An 8,545-nucleotide genomic window follows, 5' to 3' on the forward strand; every position below is an offset into this window, starting at 1 on the left:
GGCTCTCACTGCGCAGGCGCAGTTGAGGCCCTTCAGGCTCTCCACAGGAACCGGTGGGGCGCCTTCAGTCTCCCCACCCTGCGCAGGCGCCGGTGAGGTCTCTGTGGCTCTCACTGCGCAAGCGCCGGTGAGGTCCCTCAGCCTCCCTCTGCGCAGGCGCCGGTGAGGTCCCCAGCCTCCCCCTGCGCAGGCGCCGGTGAGGTCTCTGCGGCTCTCACTGCGCAGGCGCAGGTGAGGCCCTTCAGTCTCTCCACAGGAACCGGTGGGGCGCCTTCAGTCTCCCCCCCTGCGCAGGCGCCGGTGAAGTCTCTGTGGCTCTCACTGCGCAAGCGCCGGAGAGGTCCCTCAGCCTCCCCCTGCGCAGGCGCCGGTGAGGTCCCTCAGCCTCCCCCTGCGCAGGCGCCAGTGAAGTCTCGGTGGCTCTCACTGCGCAGGCGCAGTTGAGGCCCTTCAGGCTCTCCACAGGAACCGGTGGGGTGCCTTCAGTCTCCCCTCCTGCGCAGGCGCCGGTGAAGTCTCTGTGGCTTTCACTGCGCAAGCGCCGGTAGAGGTCCCTCAGCCTCCCCCTGCGCAGGCGCCGGTGAGGTCTCTGTAGCTCTCACTGCGCAGGCGCCGGTGAGGTCCTTCACTCTCCCCACAGGCGCCGGTGGGGCGCCTTTAGTCTCCCCCTGCGCAAGCGCCGGTGAAATCTCTGTACCTCTCACTGCGCAGGCGCCAGTGAGGGCCCTCGCCTCCTTCTGCGCAGGCGCCGGTGAGGTCCCTCAGCCTCCCCCTGCGCAGGCGCCGGTGAGGTCTCTGTGGCTCTCTGCGCAGGCGCAGGTGAGGCCCTTCAGTCTCCCCCCCTGCGCAGGCGCCGGTGAAGTCTCTGTGGCTCTCACTGCGCAAGCGCCAGTGAGGTCCCTCAGCCTCCCCCTGCACAGGCGCCGGCGAGGTCCCTCAGCCTCCCCCTGCGCAGGCGCCGGTGAGGTCTCTGCAGCTCTCACTGCGCAGGCGCCGGTGAGGTCCTTCAGGCTCTCCACAGGAGCCGGTGGGGCGCCTTCAGTCTCCCCCTGCGCAGGCGCCGGGGAAATCTCTGTGGCTCTCACTGCGCAGGCGCTGGTGAGGTCCTTCAGGCTCTCCACAGGAGCCGGTGGGCCTCCCTCAGCCTCCCCCTGCGCAGGCGCCGGCGAGTTCTCTGTGGCTCTCACTGCGCAAGCGCAGGTGTGTTCCTTCAGGCTCTCCACAGACGCCGGGGAGGTCCCTCAGGTTCCCCCTGCGCAGGCGTAGTGTCTTTGGCTCTCACTGCGCAGGCGCAGGTGAGGTCCTTCAGGCTCTCCACTGGAGCCGGTGGGCTTCCCTCAGTCTCCCCCTGCGCAGGCGCCGTTGGGCTCCCTCAGCCTCTCCACAGACGCCGGGCAGGTCCCTCTGGCTTTCACTGCGCAGGCGCCGGGGAGGTCCCTCAGGCTCTCCACATGAGCCGGTGGGGTTCAATCAATCAATCGTATTTATTGAGCGCTTACTGTGTGCAGAGCGCTGTACTAAGCGCTTGGGAAGTACAAGGTGGGAACACATAGAAACAGTCCCTACCCAACAGTGGGCTCACAGTCTAAAAGGGGGAGACAGAGAACAAAACCAAATATACTACTACGCAGGCTCCGGTGGGGCTCGCTCAGGCGCCAGTGAGGTCCCTCTGCCTCTCACTGCGCAGGCGCCGATGAGGTCCCTGAGGCTCTCCCACCAAAGGCGCCCGTAGGGGGGCGGGAGGTGTGTGTGTGTGTGGGGGGGGGGTCCTTCTGGTTCTCACTGCGCAGGCGCAGGTGGTCTCCCTTTGGCTCTCACTGCGCAGGCGCCAGCGAACTCCCTCTGGCTCTCACTGCGCAGGCGCCGGCGGGCTCCCTCTGGCTCTCACTGCGCAGGCGCCGGTGGACTCCCTCAGGCTCTCACTGCGCAGGCGCCGGGAAGGTCTCTCAGTCTGTCATTACACAGGCGCCGGCCGCCACGACGGTCCCGGCGGGGAGGAGGGAAAGGGCTCGGACGGAAAGCCCGAGTGGACATATTTCCCAACTAAGCGGAGGCTACTCCTGCCTCAGCCGATGCTGCCTGCCTGCGGGTTGCGCTGCCCTCTAGCGTTCGCACCGTTGCCCACCAATCAATCATCATCATCATCAATCGTATTTATTGAGCGCTTACTGTGTGCAGAGCACTGTACTAAACGCTTGGGAAGTACAAGTTGGCAACATATAGAGACAGTCCCTACCCAACAGTGGGCTCACAGTCTAAAAGGTGGGCTCCATCACTCCCCCACCTGTTTTTTTTTTTTAAAAAAAACGGTTTTACCGAGAATATTCTGGATACAGTAGCAGAATGATTGCTAAGATGAATAAAAAATTTGAGAAGCAACGTGGCTCAGTGGAAAGAGCACGAGCTTGGCAGTCAGAAGTCATGGGTTCTAATCCCGGCTCCGCCTCTTGTCAGCTGGGTGACTTTAGGCAAGTCACTTCACTTCTCTGTGCCTCAGTTACCTCATCTGTAAAATGGGGTATTTTGTTCATATGTTTGGTTTTGTTGTCTGTCTCCCCCTTCTAGACTGTGAGCCCACTGTTGGGTAGGGACTGTCTCTATATGTTGCCAACTTGTACTTCCCAAGCGCTTAGTACAGTGCTCTGCACATAGTAAGTGCTCAATAAATATGATTAATTGATTGACTGTGAGCCCACCGTGGGACAACCTGATCACCTTATATCAATCAATCAATCAATCGTATTTATTGAGCACTTACTGTGTGCAGAGCACTGTACTAAGCGCTTGGGAAGTACAAGTTGGCAACCTATAGAGACGGTCCCTACCCAACAGTGGGCTCACAGTCTAGAAGGGGGAGACAGAAGAAAACCAAACATGCTAACAAAATAAAATAGAGTAGATATGTACAAGTAAAATAAGCAATCGTATTTATTGAGCACTTACTGTGTGCAGAGCACTGTACTAAGCGCTTGGGAAGTAGAAGTTGGCAACATATAGAGACGGTCCCTACCCAACAGTGGGCTCACAGTCTAGAAGGGGGAGACAGAGAACAAAACCAAACATACTAACAAAATAAAATAAATATAGTAGATATGTACAAGTACAATAAATAAAGAGTAATAAATATGTACAAACATATATACAGGTGCTGTGGGGAAGGGAAGGAGGTAAGACGGGGGGATGGGGAGGGGGACCCCCCCCAGTGCTTAGAACAGTGCTTTGCACATAGTAAAAACACTTAACAAATGCCATTATTATTGTTAAATGCATACTGTGTGCCAAAGACTAGAATTCTATTTATTCTGGTGGCATGGATACCTTTCTACTTGTTTTGTTTTGTTCTCTGTCTCCCCCTTCTAGACTGTGAGCCCGTTGTTGGGTAGAGACCGTCTCTCTATGTTGCCGACTTGTACTTCCCAAGCGCTTAGTACAGTGCTCTGCACACAGTAAGCGCTCAATAAATACGATTGAATACTAAGCACCGGGGTAGAAACAAGCTACTCAGGTTGGACCCAGTCTGTGTCCCATATGGGACTCACAGTCCTTAATCCCCATTTTACAGCTCAGATAATGAGGCACAGAGCAGTGACTTTTCCAAGGTCATACAGCAGGCGAGGGGTGGAGTCAGTATTAGAACCCAGGTCCTTCTGAATCATCATCATCATCATCATCATCATCATCATCAACCGTATTTATTGAGCGCTTACTATGTGCAGGGCACTGTACTAAGCGCTTGGGAAGTACAAATCGGCAACATATAGAGACAATCCCTACCCAACAGTGGGCTCAGAGTCTAAGAGGGGGAGACAGAGAACAAAACCAAACATACTAACAAAATAAAATAAATAGAATAGATATGTAGAAGTAAAATAAATAAATAGAGTAATAAATATGTACAAACATATATACATATGAATCCCAGGCCCATGCTGTATTCACTAGGCTATGTTGCTTTTTTAGAGAAGCAGCGTGGCTCAGTGGAAAGAGCCCGGGCTTGGGAGGCAGAGGTCATGGGTTCAAATCCCGACTCCGCCACTTGTCAGCTGTGTGACTTTGGGCAAGTCAATTCACTTCTCCCCCTCGTCCCCCTCTCCATCCCCCCGATCTTACCTCCTTCCCTTCCCCACAGCACCTGTATATATGTTTGTACATATTTATTACTCTATTTATTTATTTATTTATTTATTTATTTATTTATTTATTCATTCATTCATTCATTCATTCATTTATTTATCTTGTACATATCTATTCTATTTATTTCATTTTGTCAGTATGTTTGGTTTGGTTCCCTGTCTCCCCCTTCTAGACTGTGAGCCCGCTGTTGGGTAGGGACCGTCTCTATGTGTTGCCGACTTGTACTTCCCAAGTGCTTAGTACAGTGCTCTGCACACAGGAAGCGCTCAATAAATACGATTGATTGGTCGATTCTCTGGGCCTCAGTGACCTCATCTGTAAAATGAGGATCAAGACTGCGAGCCCCAGGTGGGACAGAGATTGGGTCCCACTTGGTTAGCTTGTATCTACCCCAGCGCTTAATATAGGGTCTAGCACAGAGTCATCAGCTAACAAATACCATTAATAATAATAATAATAATAATTATGGCATTTATTAAGCGCTTACTATGTGCAGAGCACTGTTCTAAGCGCTGGATTAAAAAATTAAGCATTAAGCATTAAGAAAATGGCCTGAACGTATTCCCTGAATCTGTTCACCGTGCAAGACCCTGCTCCCATCTTTGAGAAGTTCATTAATTAGTCAGAGGATGGATTCGGGTCTTTCTGCTTTTCCCCCACCTCCCTCGTGCTGCCCACGTCTTGGTTTTTCCCCGTTCATGAGCAGCGTGGCTCAGTGGGAAGAGCCCGGGCTTTGGAGTCAGAGGTCATGGGTTCAAATCCCGGCTCCGCCACTTGTCAGCTGTGTGACTTTGGGCAAGTCACTTCACTTCTCTGGGCCTCAGTTCCCTCATCTGTAAAATGGGGATGAAGACTGTGAGCCCCCCGTGGGACAACCTGATCACCTTGTAATCTCCCCAGCGCTTAGAACAGTGCTTTGCACATAGTAAGCGCTTAACAAATACCATCATTATTATTATTATTATTTCACCGCCGCAGGATAGAAAGGGAAAGGCAGCCCAGTGCTATGCGTCCAGCACTGTGCTAAGCACTGAGGTAGATGCAAGATCATCACGTAGAACATAATTTCTGGTCCACGTGGGACTCGCAGTCTAGGAAGGGGAACAGGTACTGAATTCCCATTTTACAGATGAGGAGACTGAGGCACAGGAAAGTAAATTACATGTCCTAGGGCCCTGAGCGGGCAAGTGGCAGAACTGGATTAGAACCCAGGCCCATGATCTTTCCACTAAGTTCTGCTGCTTCCCAGATGAAATGTAAATCCATCTTGGCTCGGTGGAAAGAGCCCGGGCTTTGGAGTCGGAGGTCATGGGTTCGAATCCCGGCTCCGCCACATGTCTGCTGTGTGACCTTGGGCAAGTCACTTCACTTCTCTGAGCCTCAGTTACCTCATCTGTAAAATGGGGATTAAGACGGTGAACCCCACATCATCATCATCATCATCAATCGTATTTATTGAGCGCTTACTATGTGCAGAGCACTGGACTAAGCACTTGGGAAGTACAAATTGGCAACAAATAGAGACGGTCCCTACCCAACCTGATCGCTTTGTATCCCCCCCAGCGCTTAGAACAGTGCTTTGCACATAGTAAGCGCTTAACAAATGCCAACATTATTATTATTATTATCTATTTTGTGTGTCAGGAGCTCTGCTAATAAGTTATGTGGGTGTTTAAATATTGGTCAAAGTTAGGTTTTTGCATTGTCAGTGGATTTCACTCACCTAAATCATTTCTGTCCTCTCTGATCATATAGAATTGAGAGTTGCTTCTATAAAAGAGAACAGTGCTTTGCACATAGTAAGCGCTTAACAAATGCCAACATTATTATTATTATTATCTATTTTGTGTGTCAGGAGCTCTGCTAATAAGTTGTGTGGGTGTTTCAATATTGGTCAAAGTTAGGTTTTTGCATTGTCAGTGGATTTCACTCACCTAAATCATTTCTGTCCTCTCCGATCATATAGAATTGAGAGTTGCTTCTATAAAAGAGAACAGTGCTTTGCACATAGTAAGCGCTTAACAAATGCCAACATTATTATTATTATTATCTATTTTGTGTGTCAGGAGCTCTGCTAATAAGTTGTGTGGGTGTTTCAATATTGGTCAAAGTTAGGTTTTTGCATTGTCAGTGGATTTCACTCACCTAAATCATTTCTGTCCTCTCCGATCATATAGAATTGAGAGTTGCTTCTATAAAAGAGAACAGTGCTTTGCACATAGTAAGCGCTTAACAAATGCCAACATTATTATTATTATTATCTATTTTGTGTGTCAGGAGCTCTGCTAATAAGTTGTGTGGGTGTTTCAATATTGATCAAAGTTAGGTTTTTGCATTGTCAGTGGATTTCACTCACCTAAATCATTTCCGTCCTCTCTGATCATATAGAATTGAGAGTTGCTTCTATAAAAGAGAACAGTGCTTTGCACATAGTAAGCGCTTAACAAATGCCAACATTATTATTATTATCTATTTTGTGTGTCAGGAGCTCTGCTAATAAGTTATGTGGGTGTTTCAATATTGGTCAAAGTTAGGTTTTTGCATTGTCAGTGGATTTCACTTACCTACATCATTTCTGTCCTCTCTGATCATATAGAATTAAGAGTTGCTTCTATAAAAGAGAACAGTGCTTTGCGCATAGTAAGCGCTTAACAAATGCCAACATTATTATTATTATTATCTATTTTGTGTGTCAGGAGCTCTGCTAATAAGTTATGTGGGTGTTTCAATATTGGTCAAAGTTAGGTTTTTGCATTGTCAGTGGATTTCACTTACCTAAATCATTTCCGTCCTCTCTGATCATATAGAATTGAGAGTTGCTTCTATAAAAGAGAACAGTGCTTTGCACATAGTAAGCGCTTAACAAATGCCAACATTATTATTATTATTATCTATTTTGTGTGTCAGGAGCTCTGCTAATAAGTTGTGTGGGTGTTTCAATATTGGTCAAAGTTAGGTTTTTGCATTGTCAGTGGATTTCACTTACCTAAATCATTTCTGTCCTCTCTGATCATATAGAATTGAGAGTTGCTTCTATAAAAGAGAACAGTGCTTTGCACATAGTAAGCGCTTAACAAATGCCAACATTATTATTATTATCTATTTTGTGTGTCAGGAGCTCTGCTAATAAGTTGTGTGGGTGTTTCAATATTGGTCAAAGTTAGGTTTTTGCATTGTCAGTGGATTTCACTTACCTAAATCATTTCTGTCCTCTCTGATCATATAGAATTGAGAGTTGCTTCTATAAAAGAGAACAGTGCTTTGCACATAGTAAGCGCTTAACAAATGCCAACATTATTATTATTATCTATTTTGTGTGTCAGGAGCTCTGCTAATAAGTTGTGTGGGTGTTTCAATATTGGTCAAAGTTAGGTTTTTGCATTGTCAGTGGATTTCACTTACCTAAATCATTTCTGTCCTCTCTGATCATATAGAATTGAGAGTTGCTTCTATAAAAGAGAACAGTGCTTTGCACATAGTAAGCGCTTAACAAATGCCAACATTATTATTATTATCTATTTTGTGTGTCAGGAGCTCTGCTAATAAGTTATGTGGGTGTTTCAATATTGGTCAAAGTTAGGTTTTTGCATTGTCAGTGGATTTCACTTACCTAAATCATTTCCGTCCTCTCTGATCATATAGAATTGAGAGTTGCTTCTATAAAAGAGAACAGTGCTTTGCACATAGTAAGCGCTTAACAAATGCCAACATTATTATTATTATTATCTATTTTGTGTGTCAGGAGCTCTGCTAATAAGTTGTGTGGGTGTTTCAATATTGGTCAAAGTTAGGTTTTTGCATTGTCAGTGGATTTCACTTACCTAAATCATTTCCGTCCTCTCTGATCATATAGAATTGAGAGTTGCTTCTATAAAAGAGAACAGTGCTTTGCACATAGTAAGCGCTTAACAAATGCCAACATTATTATTATTATTATCTATTTTGTGTGTCAGGAGCTCTGCTAATAAGTTATGTGGGTGTTTCAATATTGGTCAAAGTTAGGTTTTTGCATTGTCAGTGGATTTCACTTACCTAAATCATTTCTGTCCTCTCTGATCATATAGAATTGAGAGTTGCTTCTATAAAAGAGACAGTGGCAACTATCCCATAGGGATAGACTCCATGACTGCTTAGTACAGTGCTCTGCACATAGTAAGCGGTCAATAAATACGATTGATGATGATGATGACTGAGTTTAAAAACATTTTCCAACCTGGATCTTCCCCAATTAAGGGGCAGTATTAATACTTCCTGCGAATGATTTCGTTTACTGCCATAGAAATTCCCTTGCTCTAGCTCGCTTTTGTATCCTCAAAGGCATGCCTGATCACAGTTCAGTTTTTCCAGAATTAATTAGTGGTGAGTTTTCCATCAACTGTAGCACCGACAGTATACGGTAAGTAACTGCGTA

This window comes from Tachyglossus aculeatus, chromosome 14 (genome assembly GCF_015852505.1).
Source record: "Tachyglossus aculeatus isolate mTacAcu1 chromosome 14, mTacAcu1.pri, whole genome shotgun sequence".
NCBI classification, from domain to species: Eukaryota; Metazoa; Chordata; class Mammalia; order Monotremata; family Tachyglossidae; genus Tachyglossus; species Tachyglossus aculeatus.